This window comes from Solanum pennellii, chromosome 10, assembly GCF_001406875.1.
Source record: "Solanum pennellii chromosome 10, SPENNV200".
Lineage (NCBI taxonomy): Eukaryota > Viridiplantae > Streptophyta > Magnoliopsida > Solanales > Solanaceae > Solanum > Solanum pennellii.
In genome coordinates this window covers 30,294,325-30,307,840 of record NC_028646.1, presented here as the reverse complement: position 1 = coordinate 30,307,840, position 13,516 = coordinate 30,294,325, and positions in this window count along the sequence as shown.

Sequence of the window (13,516 nt, the reverse complement as noted above, 5' to 3'; positions counted from 1 at the left end):
GAGATTTTCAAAAAGGGCTTTCATGATAGATTCTTTCCTAGGGAGAAGAGGGAAGCCAAAGTGGAGGAATTCATCAATCTTCGTCAAGGAGGTATGAGTGTACTTGAGTGCTCCTTGAAATTTACTAAATTGTCAAAGTATGCTCCTTCTTTGGTTTCCGACCCAAGAAATGAAATAAGCAACTTTGTGACGGAGGTGTGAGATGACTGGAAGGAAGAATGTTGTTTCTCTACGCTACAAGATAGTATGAACATTTCTTGTCTCATAGTTCATGCTCAACAAGTGGAAGAGACAAGTGTTAAGAGAAAGAGAAGGGATGCTAAGAGGGTAATGTCTATTGATAGTGGTTCTTCAAAGGGTAGGCTTGACATTCAAGACAAGCCTGGGTTTAAGAAGAGGTTCTCTAATCAAGTCCTACAAAATTTCCCAAGGCCCGTGTTGATAGAGTGTCTAACCCTAAGTATCAAAAGGGAAGAGGTACTACCTCACCAAATATGAAGCCAAATTGTGGAAAGTGTGGAAAGAAACACTATGGTGATTGCCTTGTTGGGATGAACAATTGCTTTGGGTGTGGCAAGAGCGGTCACAAGGTTAGGGATTGCCCAAATGTGAAGGTTCAAGACAAAGGTAGTGGGAAATCTCAAGCAAGTTGTTCTAATGTTGATCCATCAAAGAAAAATCACTTTTATGCAGTTCGCTCTAGTGATGAACAAGAGAGTTCTCTCGATGTAGTGATCGGTATGTTACAAGTCTTCTCTGTTGGTGTATATGCTTTACTTGATCCGGGTGCTACATTATCTTTTTTTACTTCCTTGATAACTAGAATGTTTGATATTTTGCCTTATAGTCTAAATGAACCTTTCATGGTAACTACCCCGTTAGGTGTTGGTGGTTACAAAGAGGGTGTATAGAAATTGTACTACAATGTTGCCAAATAGAGTTACTCATGTTAAATTAGTAGAACTTGATATGGTAGATTTTGATGTAATTTTGGGGATGGATTGGTTGCATGATTATTTTTTTTCCATTGATTGTAGGACTATAATGGTTAAGTTCAATTTTCCAAATGAACCCGTTTTAGAGTGGAAGGGGGAAAATTCTATTCGTAGAGGTCGTATCATCTCTTGTCTTAAGTCTTGTAAAATGATCTCAAAAAGGTGACTATATCACATTGTAAGGGTCAAATATTTAGACTCCGAAAATCCTCCCAGTGAGTTAGTCCCCGTAGTAAAGGAATTTCCGAAGGTCTTTCCAAATGATCTTCCCGGAATCCCTATCAAATAGGAAATTGACTTTCGTAGTGACTTGCTACCGTATACCAATCCCATTTCAATTCCTCGTTATTAGATGGCTCCGACCGAATTGAAAAAGTTGAAGTCTCAACTCAAAGATTTACTAGACAAAGGCTTCATTAGACCCAGTATTTCTCCATGGAGTGCTCCGATTTTATTTGTGAAGAATAAGGACGGGTCCCTTATAATGTGCATAGATTATGTCAAACTCAATAAAGTCACTATTAATAACAAGTATCCTGTCCCTCAGAATGACGACTTGCTTGATCAACTCCAAGAGGCAATCTAAATCTCTAAGATTGACATGAGGTCGGGGTATCACCAACTTAGGGTAAGAGGTGAGGATATACCAAAAAAGGCATTCCAAACTAGATATGGTCACTATGAGTTCTTATTAATGTCCTTTTGTCTCTCTAATGACCAGACGACATTTATGGACCTCATGAATAGCGTGTTTTGTAGTTACCTAGATTCATTTGTCATTGTCTTCATTGACGACATCTTTGTATATTTGAGAAATAAGGGTGAGAACATCGACCATTTGAGGGTGGTGTTACAAGTGCTTAAGGAGAACCAATTATTTTCCAAGTATAGGAAATGTGAGTTTTGGTTGAGTTCGGTGGCTTTTCTTGGTCATATTATCTCTAGTGAGGGGGTTGAGGTTGATCCAAATGACGGAGGCATCAACAGATCGTAGGCCTATCAACGCCCCGTCGGTGGGTGTCGTTGGTAGGGACTTAGACTACGAAAGGAGGAGGACCATATCAAGTCTCTGATCCAACCAACAGAAGGACAGTACAATCTGTTTGTGGACAAATGGTCAGTCGATTGCCAACCATCGGTGGACTGTTTTCTTGCTTGCAGTTCACTCCCAAGTTAGGGGTGAACTTGTAATTTTACCCTACTTCCAAATAAGAGTATTGCAGGTTTATTAGGTGTCTTTTTGGTATTTTTAATGTGTATATAAGTGTTAAACACATTGAAGATTCATTCTTCTAAATCAAATTCCCAAATTCCTAGAACTCCCAAAGACTCCATTGAAGTCCAAACTCAAGGAAGGGCTTAAAGTGACGAATTGAGTGGATATTCTTAATAAAAGTGAAGAATTAACTTCATCAATGTATGCATTTTTATCCTTCAAACTCGTTTCATCAAGGATCCCCAATTCTCAAGATGTTTCCTAAGTTTTCAAAGTTGAATAGTCCGATTTCATGTTCTACCATGGGTTCTTGCATAAATTGTTTTCAAACGTCTATTAAGGATTATATTTATGTTATATTGATGATTTTAACCTAAATTATGAACCATGAATTTAGATGTACCCTAGATTTTGACTAAATTTTGGGTTAATTGATAATGATCTAATGTTGATGAATTCTTATGTAGTTTTATGTGGGCTATTTATTGATGTAGTAATTGTAGTAAATTGACATCTAGGTAGTATTTATTGATGAATTTACATTGAATTGACCTAATTTATTGATTATTGTTGTTTTTATGTGAAATTGTTGGTTATGGCCTTGGGCTTAGGTCTTCTGTTTTCAAATTTAGTAAGTTGACTTTGGATTGAAGTGTTGAGGATGATGTGGGGGTATGCTGCACTATTTCCTTTATTTTGATGTTATTTATACTTCGATTCTATTGTGATTGGTATGGTCCACTTATGGTGGCGGTGTTATGTGCTTTACTTGCAATTGACGTGGCCTGTTTGGCTTACCTTATGCAATATGATGATCATGGCCTTGTTGAAAACTACTTGACGTAATGTGACTATATGTGTAGTTTGATTATGTGAAACATGAAAATATATATCTACATGTGAAGTCATATATATGTTCTTCTATTCATGTTATCTTAGGTGATCATGTTAGACTATGACTTTGACCTTATGTGTATAGTCTTAGGGTTGAGTCTTGGTTATTCCTACTTGACTATATGGGTCTATATTTGTAATATTTTGTGATGTTATGATAGTATATAGGATGAATTGAAGATGTTACGTTTGTTTCTAGGTGCTAATAGAATGACCTGCATTATGGGTTAAAAGTGAAGTATGTGGTGTCTTGTCTTGGTTGACTTTTATCCCTTACTTGATATATGTATGATTATGAATATGTGATGTCTTTATTTATGGCATTAGAACTCTTATTCTTGATTGTATGAATGGCATGTGACATTAAGTGATCTTAAGAGAGTCTTTTATGTGAAAACCTTGACTTAGTGGTTAGTTTAAGATTTGTTGAAGTCGTAAGCCGTAATGGTATCCTTCAAAGTAAAGGAATGATAGAATTAAGGTTAATATTATGGAATGACATCATATTAATCCTTAGGGATGTCATCATAAGCCTCTTGTCCCCATTGGAATGTAACCTTAAGAGGACCTCTTTGGTAGGGTAAATATAATAGGGTATGAACTTGTTATGGAACCCTATTATGTGAACCTAATGTGTGAATTACTCTATGAGAAATAAGGCTAGCACCGAGTGAGTATGGTAAGGGAAGTAGTTCTAGTTAACGAGTGAGACTAGATTACAAAGCATGGCCTTCATATTCCTGAACCATGTGCCTACATGGGATGTGTCTATGTTCTACCCTTTGCAAGTAGAACAACCTCATTGGAGTAGGATTAAACTCCGTACTCCATGTCTTGGTGTCATGGTCTTTGTCGGTTATTGCCTATTCACATCATATGGAATACCTATTAGCATTGGAGAAGTTTATGACGTTTAGGTTGTGGTATGGGACACTATCTAGACATTTCAGAATAGGCTTTGAAGGTGTTATTTGGAGTTCCTAGGTCTTGTTCAAGACCATTACTTGAATATCCTTTATGTGATGTATGTGTCTCTTAATGAACTAACAAAGTAATGACTTATGTTAAGAAGTATGCAAACGAATGAGTACCTAATCTAAAGTGACTTAGAGATTCCGTAGCTAAAGTGTGAAGAGGGCATAAGAGATGATCTCTTCATGTCTTATCTTCGGAAGTCTTGAGGATGACTCTAGTTAGGGAAGTTGGTTGATTTTGTGGACATGATCAAAGCCTTAGTTAGTCTTAAGGATTACTTAGGTAATCTTGAAGAGGTCAATCATGAATGTTTTCTTCTTGATTTACTTAAGTACGTCTTTTGATTGCCTTTGGAAGGAAAATGCCGTATTATCTATATGTTGATATTCTTAGTGAGAATTATTCTATCCTAGGTAGTCTATAGGATCTGTTGAATGTGTGTATAAGGGATTGTATGGGCGCTTGCTTCACAACCCACTAAAGTGAGACTTAGAGTAACCTTAGGTAGAATAATCTTACATTGATGTTTTTGATGTCTTGTAATGGTGTTGGTGTCTTATTATAAGTGTGGTTGAGGGTCATTTAGGTATGCTTAGGGAGGTTTTATTAGCGGTCTCCCTTTGTATTGCCTAAGTGAGTCTTAGGATAGGATTTACTGAGAAAACTACATGTTAGAAAGTATTAGGAAGAAAGAATAAGTAATTCACTGTAACAGTGAATTAAGTCATTGTACAATGAATATACCTTACTATTAAGTGAGTCAAAAATTATGATTTGTTGTTTAAATTATTTCCTATTTGTTACTAAAGTGTTAAATGTTGTTCTTATGATTACAATATGATTTTTAAATGAAAAGATGCATATTTCCAATTAATCATGATTTGTATGCATAATTCCGTACTTAGTATATGTGGTTGTACTAACTCCATGATTTTATCTAGCTATATAGTTCTTGGTAGGTGAAGAGATTTTGGGAAGTGTAGAATTGGACCATAGCATCGTTCATGAGAAGTTGAAGTATGTCTTCATTTGACTTGATGGCATATATGTCTTTTACGTTTCTTATTGAATTATTGTAATAGACTTAAGTATTTCTATATAAGTATTTTATCTGAGCCGTGAAGTATTCTTGTGTCTTAAAATGATGAGTTTGAGACTTAGTACTTCCTATTGCTTTATATGAAAGAGATTTTAAAGACTATGATATGTTTTGTAAAAAGTTTTAATTCTGCACTACATTTCACTATGTTTATGTGATGAATGCTATGTAAGTGCTTGTATAAGACCTCCGAGAGGTCAAATATGCCGGTTACAATCCCAGATTGCCCCTAACTTCTAAGGTGTGGTTTCGGGATGTGACAAGCTTGGTATCAAAGCATAGGTTGTGAAAGTAGTATTACGAATTGAAAAGTCTCATCAAGTCATATCTATTAGAGTCTTGACCATCGTTGTGAGTCGCGACACATCTATGGAGAGAGAATATAGGACGATAGAGTTTCCCTTTTTTTCTACTCTTATGTGTGCGATACAGTATATGTTATGAATATCCTTCTTAATGTGTTTCCTTATGTTTCTAGAAGATGAATACTAGAAGGATGGCCTATATAAGGTTGGAAGAGGAGAGGATGAATGAGGAGATTCCTCCTCAAGTTGAGCAAGTTTCTCAAGATGGGAAAGGTGTCCAAGGTGCTCAAGGTGTCCATGTGTCTCCCCAAGGCGATCATATTCCTAACGTGGAAGGAGGTAACGAGGTGCCAGTGGTTCATCCAGATTTGACTAATCAAGAGATTAGAGAGGCTTTGATTGTTTTAGCTTGAGTCATGACTACTCAAGTGAATTTGAGTATGGTGCCTATGGCGAATGTGGTGGAGGGCACTATGACGTCTAGGTTTAGAGTCTTTGTGAGGATGAATCCTCCTATCTTTCTTAGCTCTAAGGTGGGTGAGGATCCACAAGAGTTTCTTGACGGAGTGTAAAAGGTGTGGAGTGTTATGAGAGTTACATCTAGGGAGGCGGAGTTGGATTCGTATCAATTGAATGATGTTTCTCAAATATGGTACACTCAATGGAAGGATAATAGGCTTGAGGAATCGGGTCCTATTGAGTGTGAGGATTTCAACGAAACTTTTCTTGGTAAGTAATTTCCCCAAGCGAAAAGGGAAGTTAAGGTGGAGGTATTTATCAATCTAAAAAAAGGAAATATGAGTGTTTAGAAATACTCTTTGAAATTCTCAACTTTGTCTAGGTATGCCCCTTCTCTTGTGTCCAATCCAAGAGATGAAACGAGTCATTTTGTGACTGAAGTAGCCGACTTAGTGATGGAGGAATGTTGTACCGCTATGTTGCATGCTGATATGACCCAAGATAGACTGATGGTGTATGCATAATCAATTAAAGAGTCTAAAGTTAGGAGGATGGCTAGAAGTTTGAAAAGAAATGGTGCTACTGACCAAGAGCAAACGAGGTTGAAGAAGAGGGCTCAAACGCAAGAAGAACCTAAGAGGGTTAAGGTGAAATTGGAGAAAGGAGGTGGTTCCCAAAATGACAAACCTACTTGTGCCACTTGAGGAAAGAAATATTATTGTGAGTATCTATTGGATACCGGGAGTTGCCATGGTTGTGGTAAATAAGGACATGAGGTGAGAGATTGTCCTATGATTGCTTCTAGAGGAAGAGAGGGCAAACAAGTTGCTCCTACTGTTCCAAAGGAGGATGCTCCAACAAAGAGGAGTTTTTATGAACTCTGGTCTAGAGGGGAGAAACCGGATGAGAGTGATGATGATGTTGGTAAGTTCTCTTTATCTTGTTGTTATATGAGTTCCGTCTAAGTGGAGGAGTATGGTTAGTAGATGGGATAGAATGGGATAGAAGCATGTTGCATGTGCATGGTGTTAAGGAGTTTTGTCGAAATTGAATTTCATTAACTTCTTTCATTGTGTATTTTGTGAAGTAATGATTATATTGTAAGATGTGTTTATATGATGTTACTTTGCATATTAGCATGTTTTTATCATCAATTGCCTAAAAGGATGCATTTTTTGAAAAAAATTGGTAAAAATCATTGTAGCACTAAAACAACTCACTGTAAAATTTTTTGGGAAATTGACTATTTAATTCTTTGGTCTAAAGTTGTTGTACTATGGGTAGAACTGATTTATATAGTCATGATATTCATTATAAAATGAGTTTTTACTATTTGGAATGAAGCATGTGGGTGTTGTAGCATAATGAGTTATAGAATTGTATTCTAGTTTCTTGTTGTGTAGTGAATCTCTTGATTATGTGAAATTGATATTTTCTTCTTGAATTTTTGTTGTATGGTTTGTTTATTACCGATTAGATAGATCTGTATTCTTGGAAGTGTTCGGAGAGTGGCAAGTGTCATTAGAGGACGAATATTGTCCAAGTGGGGGAGATTGGAAGACCCCAAAAATGACTTAGGTGAACTAGAGACTAACATGTTGGTATTGATGGTCTAGGGTAATAAATAGGTCTAATATATGGTATTCTGGCAGTGTCTAAAGTATTAGGTGCATTGGAAGTGAAACGTCAAGGGACGACCAAAATGTTCGACGACTAAGTAATCTATGTGCCTCATATTAGTTTCTATGTTTTTATGTGTGATTATTGAGGTTTTAAGGTCGATAAATGAGTTAATATAGCATGTATAGTTACTTTTTCAAGTTTCCTGATGTTTGGAGGTCAAACGTCCAAGACCGTCCATGACGTTCTAAAGATGTGCCTTGGAATGACTTTGTGTCTCTAAGTATGTTTCGTCGATTTTTACCTGTTAATTTTGGGTGAAATTTTTGTGAGATGTGATAAAATCATATAACATCGTATTTTTGTTGGAAACGTCTGGTAAAACGACCCCAAGGACCAACCAAGGGTTCTTGACGAAGGACACAAACTTGAGACAAGACTGTCCCAGGCAGACCCCAAACGACGGAGGCATCAATGGCTCGTGGGTCTATCAACGCCTCGTCGATGGGTGTCATTGGTAGGGACTGAGACTGCTAAAGGAGGAGGACCATGCAAGTCTCTGATCCAACCAACAGAAGGACAGGACAGTCTGTTTGTGGAGAAATGGTCCGTCGACTGCCAACCGTTGGTGGACTTTTAATATCACCCCAATTCCAATTAAGAGTATTGGATGTTTAATAGGTGTCTTTGGGGTATTTTAAATGTGAATATAAGTTTTAAACACATTGAAGACTTCATTCTTCAAAATCAAATTCCCAAATTCCCTCAAGAACTCCCAAAGACTCCATTGAAGTCCAAACTCAAGGAAGGTATTAAAGTGACAAATTGAGTTGACATTATTCATCAAAGTGAAGAATTATCGTCATAAATGTATGGATTTTAATCCTTGAAACTCGTTTCATCAAGGATCCCCAATTCCCAAGATGTTTTCTAAGTTTTCAAAGTTGAATTGTCCAATTTCATGATTATACCATGGGTTATTGCATCTATTGTTTTCAAACGTCTATTATGGATTAGATTGATGTTTCATTGATGATTTCGACCTAAATAACCTATGAACCCATGAATTTGGATGAACCCTAGCTTTGACTAAGTTTTGGGTTAGTTGATAATGATCTAATGTTGATGAATACTTATGTAGTTCTATGTGGGCTATTCATTGAGGTAATAATTGTAGTAAATTGATATATAGGTTTTATATATTGATTAATGTATATTGAATTGACCTAATTTATATATATGTTGAATTGTTGGTTATGGCCTTGGTTAAGGGTCTTATGTTATCAAATTGAGTAAGTTGACTTTGGATTGAAGTGTTGAGGATGATGTGGGGGTATGATTCCCTATTTCCTTTATTTTGTTATATTTATAATTCGATTCTATTGTGATTTTTATGATCCACTTATGGTGGCGGTGTTATGTGCTTTACTTGCAATTGATGTGGTATTGTCGGCGTTACCTTATGCAATATGATGATCATGGTCTTGTTGGAAACTACTTGAAGTACTGTGACTGTTTGTGTAGGTTGATTATGTGAAGCATGAAAATATCAATCTACATGTGAAGTCATACATTTGTTCTTCTATTCATGTCATCTTACGTGATCATCTAGACTATGACTTTGACCCTATATGTATAGTCTTAGGGTTGAGTCTTGGTTATTCCTACTTGACTATATGGGTCTATATTGGCCACATTGATGATGTTATGATAGTATATAGGATTACTTGAAGATGTTAGGTTTTTTTCTAGGCGCTTCTATAATTAATTGCATTATGGGATTGGTTAAAAATGAAGTATGTGGCGTATTGTCTTGGTTGACTTGTAACCCTTGCTTTATATATATATGATTATGAATATGTGATGTATTAATTTAGGGTTTTAAAACTCTTACTCTTGAATGTATGCATGGCATGTTAACTTAAGTGAACATAAGAGAGTTTTATGTGGAAACCTTGACTTAGTGGTAGGGCTAAGATTTGTTGAAGGCGTACGCCATAATTGTAAGAACCCGAAAATGACATAGGATAACTAGATTATAACATGTTGGTATTGATGTTCTGATGTCCTAAATATGTTAAAATATAGTATATAGTCAGTAGCTAAAATGTTAGAGGCGTTGGACGTCAAACGCCAAGGGACGACCAAGACGTTCGACGACTAAGTCACCTAAATGTCTAAAATGTGGTTCTATGTGTTTATGTTTGTTTCATGGTGTTTTAAGATTATAAATTTAGTTAATATAACATTTATAGGCAGTGGCTAAATTTTTGTGAATTTTGGAGGTCAAACGACCAAGATCCAAGGCGTTCGAAAAATATGCCTTGAGTCGACCTTGTACGTCTAGGAGAGTTTCGTCGAGTTTTGCGTATTATTTTTGGATGAAATTGATGTGATAGGTGTTAAACTTATAGAAGATAGTATTTGGGTTTGAAATGTCCGGGAAATTATCCCCAAGGACCATCTAAGGGTCCTTGAGGAAGAACCCAAAACGTTTGGCATGGCAGTCCCAGGCAGACCCCAAACGACGAAGGAGTCGACGGCCTGTCGTGGCTGTGACGTCCCGTCAAAGGGTGTCGTCGATGGGTACAAAACCATGGGAGAGGGAAGGAAGCTTTTCCAGCCACAGTAGCCAACAACGGAGGTCTGTGACGTCCCGTTGTGGTTGTGACGGCCTGTCAAGGGGCAGATGTCGCACGCCACTGCTGTTCTGCGCAGGCTGCTGCCAAGTGAAGGGTTGAATTGGTAAATTTACCCTACTTCTAAATTAAGTCATGAACGGTTTATTAAGGTTCTTTTGGGTATTTTAATTAAATACATAAAGGGTAATCATATGGAAGACCTCATTCTTCAAAATCATAAACCCAAAACTGTTAGAAAATATTCAAAAACCTCCATTGAAGTCCAACTTGAAGAGGCAGGTTGGTGAGGGGTTATTCTGTCAAAAGTTATCATCAAAGTGAATAATTCTCATCCTTTAGGTATGGCTTTTGATCCTTGAAACTCGTTTCATCAAGGACCCCAATCCTCAACTGTTTTTCAAAGTTCTCTAAAGTGAATTGTCAAATTTTATGATTCTTCCACGGGTTCTTGCATAAATGATTTCTAAACATTGAATTATGATATAATTGATATTGTATTGATAATTTCAATCTAAATTACCTACGAACCCATGTAAATTTATGAACCCTAGTTTTTTTTACTATAATGTGGGTTACATGATATTAAGCTAATATTGTTGAATTGTTATGTACTTTCTTATGGGCTTTGTAATGATATAAAAATTGTATTCAATAGTTATCTAATTGATCCTAGATTTTCAAAGCTATATTGAATTGATAGATATTTCATTGGATTTTATGATTTTTGCTTGAATTGTTTGTTATGGCCATGGGTAAGGGCCTTGCGATGTTAAATTAGACGATTTAGCATTGAATTGAAGTGTAAATAAGGGAATGAAGGTATGCTGCCCGGATTTCTTTAATTTGATATTAATTATACTTCGATTCTATTGTGATTTGTATGGTCCACTTATGGTGGCGGTGTTATGCGTTTTACTTGCAATTGACGTGGCCTTGGCGGCGTTACTTTATGCAATATTTTGAGCATGGCCTTATTGGAAACTACTTGAATTTATGTGGCTATTTATTTAGTTTGATTATGTAAAGAATGATGTTATCTATCTACAGGTGAAGTTATATATTCATATATGTATTCTTCTACTTATGTTGCCTTAAGTGATCATATTAGACTATTACTTTGACATTATGATTATAGTGTTAGGTTAAGTCGTGGTTATTTCTATTTGACTTTATGAGTCTATGTGGAGTATATTAATTATGTTAATATGATATACAGGATGACTTGAAGATGTTAGGTTGTTTTAGAGGTGTTTCTAGAATGACTTGTATTATGTGTTAAAAGTGAAGTATGTGATATCTTGTCTTGATTGACTTGTTTATCTTGCTCTCTCTATATATATGATTATGAATATGCGATGTATTTATTATATTATTAGAGATCTTAGTAATGAATGACATGTGACTTCAACTGATCATATGAGAGTCTATTATGTGAAAACCTTGACTTAAGGGTAAGGTTAAGAAAGATTGAAGTGTAAGCTGTGATGGTATCCTTCAAAGTAAAGGAATGATGGACTTAAGGTTAGTTGGCTAGAACGGCGTCATCTTAATCTTTAGGAAAGTCATCATGAGCCTCTTGTCGCCATTCTGAGGTAGCCCTAGTTGACCTTCCTTTGTAGGGTAAATTTGATTGGTTATGAACTAGTTATGGGACCCTTTAATGTGAACCTAATGTATGAATTACACTATGAGAACGAAGGCTAGCACCGAGTGAGTATGGTAAGGGAAAGTAGTTCTAGTGAAGTATGAGACTAGAATACAAGAAGCCCTTCATATTCCTTAACCATGTACCTACTTGGGATGTGTCCATTTTCTACCATTGGCAAGTACAACAACCTCATCGGAGTAGGATAGAACTCCGGATTCCGAGTCTTGCTAACATGGTCTTTATCGGTTATTTCATATTCTCATCATATGGAATACCTATTAACATTTGGGAGTTTATGGAGTTTAGGTGGTGGTATAGGACGCTATCTAGACATTGCACAATAGACTTTGAAGGTGTTATGTCGAGTTCTTAGGTCTTGTTCAAGACCATTATTTTGAATGTCCTTTATGTGATATATGAATCTTAATGAACTAACGAGCTTATGAAATATGTTAAACAGTATGTAAATAAATTAGTAAACAGTATGTAAATAAATTAGTACCTAATCTAAAGTGATTTAAGGATTTCTTAGCTAAAGTGTGAAGAGGGCATAATGGATGATCTCTTCATGTCTTATCTTTTGAATTCTTAAGTATGACTCTACTTAGGGAAGTTGGTTGATTTTGTGGGCATGATCTAAGCCTTAGGTAGTCTTAAGGACTACTTAGGTAATATTGAAGAGGTCACTATGGACGTTATCTTCTCGATTTGCTTAAGTATGTCTTTTGATAGCCTTTGGGAAGAGAATGTCATATCATTTATGTGTTGGTGATTTATGTGAGCATGATTCTATCTTAGGGAGTCTATTGGATCTCTTAAGGGTATGTGTAAGGGATTGTATGGGTGGTCTCTTCACAACTCACTCAAGTGAGACTTAAAGTTCACCTTTTGTAGAAGAATCTTACCTTGATGTTTATGATTGCTTTGTAAGTATGTATATGCATCATTAAAGGTAATCTTAAGGGTCTTTTAGGAACATCTATAGATGGTGTATGGGTGGTCTCTCTTTGTGTGACTTAAGTGAAAAAAATCTTAGGATGACTTTAAGTGATGAAATTACATGCTAGAAGTATCTTATGTGTTTCTAAATTGATTTATGATGTTATTATGATTATAATATGATATTAAATAAAAAGATGCATATTTCCAATAATGTTCGTTTTCATGATTTCTATGCATAAGCCATACATAGTACATGTGGTTGTACTTATTCCATACTTTTATCTATATGGTTTTTGGTAGGTTAGGAGCTTTGAGAAGTGAAGACTTGGACTTAGAAGATCATTCAAGGGATGTTGAATTATGTCCTCACTTGACTCGAGGGCATGTATATGTCTTTTATGTTTTCATTCAAAGTATTGTAATAGATTTAGCATTTCTATAATTGTATTTTGAAGTACGGGCCGTGTCCCAAGTATTCTTGTGTTTTGAGATAATGAGATTGAGACTTAGTATTTCCTATGACTTTTATATGAAAGAGATTTTTAAGACTATATTATGTTTTGTGAAATGTTTTATTTCCGCACTACTATTCACTATGTATATGCAATGATGATATGAAAGGGCTTGTCTAAGAACTCCGAGAGTTCGACGACGCCATGCCACAATACGAGATTGTGCCCTAACTTCTAGGGTGTGGTTTGGGTTGTGACAAAGCTTGGTA